General features: G+C 23.3%; 1 long non-coding RNA gene across 1 annotated transcript; it reads right to left on the bottom strand.

The window, feature by feature from the left end:
* Positions 1-2,354: 2,354 nt before the first annotated feature.
* LOC107025442 lies at positions 2,355-3,267 on the bottom strand. The gene is made up of 2 exons (XR_001457406.2): positions 2,999-3,267; positions 2,355-2,503 (listed from the first exon to the last, which is right to left on the bottom strand). It is a non-coding gene; the product is annotated as an uncharacterized LOC107025442 (long non-coding RNA).
* Positions 3,268-7,596: the final 4,329 nt, after the last annotated feature.

The raw sequence follows: 7,596 nt of genomic DNA on the forward strand, positions 1-7,596 counted from the left end.
ACATTTGATAAATTTATTAAAATTTGAATAAATTTAAAATTATGATTAAAAAAAATTACATTGAAGAATAAAACGTCTAAAATAAAGGTGATTTCGTAATCAAAGGGCTTTCGAACTATCTCTTCCGTCTCAAATTATTATCATTTTAGAAGTTAAATATTAAAAAAAAATCTATTTTATTCTTAATATTAGTAATTGTTTTTGAAGGTTACAAACACCCAAATAGAATGAATATTTAATGAAGAAATAATGATAAAATAATTAAAATTTTTTGGTATTTAATATTTTTATAAAAAATACTATAAAATAAAAATACGACCGATAATTTAAAATAGAAAGATATTCACTAATAATTTAACTACAATGGTACGAATCTCGAGATAAAGCATTTAGTTTAAAGTTTAAACAAATTAAATATTTTTACGATTACAACTATCCAATTAGTATTTTTCTTACTAACTTTATCTCAAATTATTTGAGTGGTTTTAAAATACTTAGTTTTAATTATTTATCATATTTTAAATATTCAAAATAAAATTAATTAATTTACCTTTATTAGGAATATTTTTAAAAACTAGAAATATTTCAATTATGATTAGTAATAGTTAAGCGTCTCTCTTAATTAATTTTTTATTTATAAAATGTGTAAAAGATAATTATAATAAATATTTCAAATGTGAAGATAAAAATATCCATGAAAATTAATTTTGTGTCATGTAACATATCTTGATGAACAAAAACATTCAATAATGAAAGAAATTTATTCAGTCAAACAGAAATTACAAACGAAAAATCGATTAGTAAACTGATCAAAATCACTTCATTTGATTGTCAATCGATTACCAAAGAACTTTACTAAAAGGCTCATTGGTAATAGAGAATGAGAAATCAGTTCGTTTTACAATTTGTTCGACTAAACTTGAGTTGACTTATGTTAAATATATAACTCATATTCATTTATTAGAAAACTCGTTAAAATCATTAATTTATTTAATTAACATATCACAAATAATCATAATAAAGAAAAATAAATCCATAAAATCAATAATTTTGCTTTTGTTAGAGTTGGTAGTGCATGGTTATGTCTGATTTTTTACTCATCTTAATTCAATTTATTCCTTTTCGAATTTAATTTTTTGATAAGTTATTTATAGATAAATTTATTTGGTCCCGTTCAAATTCAAACTTAATTTAATTGAACAATTACTGAAAATTCGAACGTGGTATGAATTTCATTACTACTATTACATATGTTATTTTTGGTGTTTAATATTCTATTTTATAATATGGTAGAAAATTCAAAAAGATGTTACCAAAAATGTTCTCCCATTTTTTGCATAATATAATGTCAAGATGTGACTAGTAATCATATGTTATAATCCAAACTCCAAATATAGTGATACACTTAACGAACTTCTATGGTTATATTTTCTTTAGTCTAAAAATATTTATCGTTTTTTATTAAAAATATTTGTCTCAAAATAATTGTTATTTTAGAATTTTATCGTAATTTATATGGTATTAAATTTTGATATTTAAATAGATCTATCTTTGATGCGTGTGTATATATATAGAGAGAGAGACAGATTCAGTTATCAATTGTTGTGACTTATGATATTACTTATTTAGTTTCCAAATATTTAAATTTCATTTCAAAAAATTCAAAAATTTAATATCCAAATTCACGATCAAACTAAAACTGTTTAACTTTCGAAATCCAAACTATCCTACAAAAATTGAACAGAGAACTAGTAGTGATTATTCTTGAAAATTACAAACACAGAGATTATAACTTAAGATATAAACAAGAATAAAATGGTTAAACATTTCTCTTAATCAATATTTTTTAAAGAGCACGAAAATAAAAAGTACGATAAATATCTAATGCCAGTCCTAAGTCCTAAAAACCAAAATCCTCTAAAAATCGTTAGATCTACAAGAAAATTCAAGAGCGTCAAAAAGGGGTCGATCCAATCCGATATGATCCGACAAAGTTTGAATGGTAGAATAAAAGGTAAACTCTTTAGGGTGCCTTTATTTATTATGATGGATTGAGATTATAAATGATATTTATGTCACGATTCAAGAATCGTGGTCATGATATGTAAACTGAAAGAAAACACAAAAATTCTCTTGTTTCGCATATTCCTCCCTCCTCCTTAATTCGTAGAGGCTCTGTAGATATAGTATTGAACTCTACATGGTCTTTTACTCAATCATGATTTGCTAAGAAAACGAGTTATTAAGTAGTTGATGATAATAACTGATAGTAATAATATATCAACTTAAAAGGATATCGTAATAATTTTATTGAATTTTTTTTTAAAAAATTGTGCTTTTCTAAAAAAGGGATAAAAATATAAAAAACTTTCATTCTTCAATTTTCTTATTGAAAGAAAATATCACAAAGAGACATAATGGTACTATAAAAAATGCTGCAATTTTCAATAAATCTTCATTATCCTTTGTGATCACTCCAATTCTTGACCAATCTCCACTATACCTGAAATATTATTAAGTTAAAAATATGAAAATAAATTATAAAAAAATAAAAAAGAGGAAAAGTTACACAATTAATCGCTTGATAAAAAATATTTTTGTAATTTCTAGATAATATACATAATATTTAGTATTTACATATATTATATGCATATTTTATATATCTAATTATTTTTTCGAGTGAACAATTATCAATGCCAATTTTCCTTATAAAAAAATTACAACAAAATGCAATTATCTATAAATTTCGTTGCTAATCTATCTAAGTAGAGTTAATAACGAATTTTATTGATTAACCGTAGAATTTGCCAGTCGTTAATTCCTGATTTTCTTAATAGGGTTTAGGGAAACCCCTTTGTAGTAAGAATTTCTCCGATCTCCATTCCCAAACTCGTACTCAAAATTTCTAGTTTACGTAAGCGTGATAAAACGTATAATAAAATGAGAATATATATATATATATATAAATAAAGAAAAATTATAAATTAGGAAAATTTACCCTGCATCAATGAACCCCAAAGCAAAAACTCCAACAACAGCTTGAATAAGAAAATTTCTTGGAATTTTCAATGATGAAATTGAGTTTTTTTCAACTTTTGAATTCTCAGAAAATTCTTTCTTTTTTGCTAATGAAATTGTTGAATGTTTAGTACTCAATCTTCTTTTTCTATATTTCAAAAAAATATAAGAAAAATTGTTAGATGAAGAATAGTAATTGATAAAATTTAGTGTGATCAACATTTCTTATCTCAATGCAAAATAAAAAATAAATAAATTGAAACAAGTTATGTTATCTATCTATCTACATCTTAGTATATGTGTGGTTGTTATTTAGAGGAAAAACAAAAAGATAAATTTAATCATTCTCACTAGATAAAAATAATTTTAATTATTTTTAAAATTTTATTATAACAGTCACGCTCTATAACAATATTTTATTATGACGATTAGTTTTTTTTTTAATTTACTTAAAGTCATGTGATACATTATTATATGTTTTCTATAATAAAATTTCGATGGAATTTTTGGTTCACTTAATTATTTTTTTTAAAAAAATTATCTTGAAATCAATATTTCAAATATTTTTCAAAATATACAAGTATAGTAGTATTTTTCTAGAGATTTATTATGATACACTCATTTTAACAACATTTTTGTGGCCTCAAGGCTCAAAATGGCTTTATAAACATGCACTTTTCCAACTTTCATTTTTTGTCTTACTAAAATAGTCTCTTCTAGTAAATAAAAATATTGTTTTTTAAAAAAAATTTAATACCACAAAGTATTTGGTACATTTTTTTATCACAATATCTAAACTAAACCCCACATATTTATTTTGTCATCATTTTGTTTTCATTTTAGTATCTCACTAGTATAATTTTCTTTTTACTGATTTTTATTAGTTTTGTGATCATGATTCATAATGTTAAACTTTAATATGATTAATTAGGAAAATAAATAATCAAAATAGTGTCTTAAATAAAGGAAAAAAGTTAGTTTGAGTAAGGAAAAGATCAAATTAATTCCTTAAATAAAGGGTTAAGTCACCTTTAATTTCTAGGTTATTTCATCGATTATTTAGTATATGCTAATTTAAAACCTGATTAATTTGGATTCATATCAAGTAATATGACTTTGAAGTAAAACAAGGCAATGTGTACGGATCCCGATTTTGATGCCATCGTTTAACTTGCGTATGCCTTTTTTTTTTATACATATATACTATTTTGGACAACTTTAAATATACATTATCTAAATTTTTGCATGTCGAAAGTTTAATCATTTTTAAGTATATTTCAACCACATTTAAAATTCAATTATTTATAATAATCTATGGACTACAATTATATTTTAAATTACTTCATTATTATAGCTATGTAATTTCATCTAAAATGATAATAAGTATAATTTTTTCCCCATAAAATAGTCCTCCAATAGAATCAATTTGTTTTTATTTATATTTACCTAGGACATTAAATTATTGTATATTATTTTAATTCACGATATATATGCAATTGTAAATCCTTTTTACTGTTAAATGAGTACTCCATCCATCCACTTTTAATTGTTATAATTTTTTTATTTTTTAGAATCAAACTATAAGAACTTTGACTATTATTTTATGATTATATTTTTTTCATCATATTGATATGCAAAAAATTATAATTTATAGTACTTTTCTTATAATTTTTGAATATCTAAATTTTTGCTTAAAATATCAAATTAATGTAATCTAATTTAACTTTGGAAATTAGTCAAATTGACTTACCAAAAACGTAACATAACAATTAAAAGTGGACAAAGATAACATTGTTTTTACTAATTACTAAATTCTTAGGAAGGTAATTGGAAAAATTCTTCATATTTTCATATAACTTTGGAAGAAACTTACCTATATCGATTGTTAAAATTTTAGCTCATATATGCTCTTTTCGTTTGAGAAAAGACTCATCCATACCATTATTTACTAACAAAAAACAATTTCAATTTTATAAAAGCATTTTTTCATGTGGTCAATTATGATTCAGCCAAGTAGTTAATTAAATTATTTTTAATAGGAAAAATGCTTAAATGTGCCATCTAACTTTGAGAAAAGACTCATCCATACCATTATTTACTAACAAAAAATAATTTCAATTTTGCAAAATCATTTTTTACATGTAGTCAATTATGATTCGGCCAAATAATTAATAAACTTATTTTTTAAAAAAGAAAAAATGCTTAAATATGTCATTTAATTTTGAGAAAAGGCTCATCTACGTTATCAATTAAAAACTAGTCTCATCTATACCATTTTAGTTAACAAATAATGACATAATTGAACATATTCTCAAATGAAAAAAACATAAATTAACCAAACTTTTAACAAATGACATTAATAAGTCAAATATTAACAAATAACATAAATAAGTCTTTAAAAGTTCGATAATATGTTTGAGTTGATATGCACTTGTAAGTTTTTATTTAAAATCTACTAATCTAATTAATTTAAATTCGATTCTGATAAGTTATCCGATTTATATGTAAGTAAGTTAGCTAAATAACAACTTTACAAGAGCAATTGTTGTGAAAAATAATAAACATTCTCATCTAAACTACAACCTCAATTTTGTTAAAAGATTTTAGCTATCTCACATAACATTAATATATATTATGCATCATAACAAAATATAAGGTCTCTTTGAATCAAATTAATTGTTGTTTCATACTACGCTAACCATTAATATTATAAATCGAAATATATCAAACAAAAATAGTTCATAATTTCTGTTGTATTCGCATTCACGATAAATAAAATAATGAGAAATTGCTAGATTGATATCTTTGAAATCCACGACAATTGTTTTTTAAAAGAATGAGAAACTTCTAGATGGATATCTTCACAATCCACAAGATTTTTTTAAAAAAATGAAAAACTTCTAGGTGGATATCTTCGAATTCACGATTTTTTTTAAAAAAAATGAAAAATTGCTAGGTGGACATCCTCGAAATCCATGATAATTTTTTTTAAAAAAATAAGAAATTGCTAGGTGTCAAATCTTGCTACATTTCTTTGGAAATCTTGGTGTTATCTCTTGTGTAAATGATGATGAAAATTGATGAATCTTTACATCGTAGCAACGAACTCTTGATTTATACCATTTGTAAGTGTTGTGTATTTCCACCATAAAAACTCCATAACCATTTGTTGTATTCATCTCCTTAGCCACATCATTGCCCTTTATCTCGATTGGCGAATTATCGAAATGTATCTGTACTGGAGTACGTTCTCCTTTCTGTTGATGATAAAGACCTAATGTATTCGCCCATAGAATATTTCCTTTATAGGAAATCAAAACCAGTATACTTTCGTATTCAACTTCACGACGATCGAGATTTTCGATGACGAAACTGATAGTCAAGTTATGAGCAGAAAGGGATGTATAATGAGTCAATGGTGATGAGGAAATATCAATTTTTGAAGCTGTGATTTCTTCAATTGAAATTTGGGGATGATTTGGAACTAAGCAACAAATTAATAAATTAACAAAACATGTGAAGAGAAATATTAAAACAAAGGGTAGTAGTTGACTATATAATTTGTTAGAAATTTCAACTTTGGATGGCTTCTTGATTTGTTCTTCATTAAAGGCCACAATATGATTATTATTGTCACAAGATTCTATTAATGATGATATCTTCATATTGTTGAAAATTAAACTTGATGAGGAAACTAAATAATCAAAATAATGTCTTAAATAAAGGAGAAAATTTACATTGGATTAAGAAAAGATCAAAGTAATCCCTTAAATAAAGGGTTAAGTTTGTATTCAGTGTCCGTTAATTTAGAGTATGATTGATTTGAATTTGTAATATGAAAGTACGACTGTGAAGTAAAACAAGGCAATATGTATGGATCCCGGTTTTGATGCCATCGTTTGACTTGTGCATATCTTTTTTTTTTTTTGATTTGATGAATATACTGCTTCAGACAATTTTAAATATACTTTATCTAAATTTCTATATGTCTGAAGTTTAATTATTTTGATATGAATTTCGATCAAATATATTTAAAATTCCATCATTTATCATAATCTTGAATTATATTTTAAATTATAATGTATACTTGTTTTTATAAATGAGTAATAAAAAAAATACTTTAGATATGGCATTTCCCCTATAAATGAGGTAGCTAGTTATATTTCTTATTCCTTGATTTAAGTAGATCAAATATTAATAATATTTTATGAATCTCTAAAGATCCTTTATTTCTATATTTTAATAAGGAAACATAAATATCGGGTCTTATAAAATTTTTATTATCGATATTATTAATATTTTTTATTTTGCGATATTAATAATATATAAGATTTAATATTTTATGTAAAGATAAAAGTATTTCTCAAATCATTTTAAACATTTATTCATTTTCTTGATTTTATGTTTTATATCTGTATTAGTAAAATTATTTAAATAAATTTACTTACAGATTTTCTTATTTAAAGAGAGATATTATGCTAAATAAATTAAATACAAATCAATGCAATATTTGATATGTGAATTGTTTAACATTTACTAATTGAAAAGATATATATATCATCACACGACGTTTGTGAT

Source organism: Solanum pennellii, chromosome 7 (assembly GCF_001406875.1).
Source record: "Solanum pennellii chromosome 7, SPENNV200".
Taxonomy (NCBI): domain Eukaryota; kingdom Viridiplantae; phylum Streptophyta; class Magnoliopsida; order Solanales; family Solanaceae; genus Solanum; species Solanum pennellii.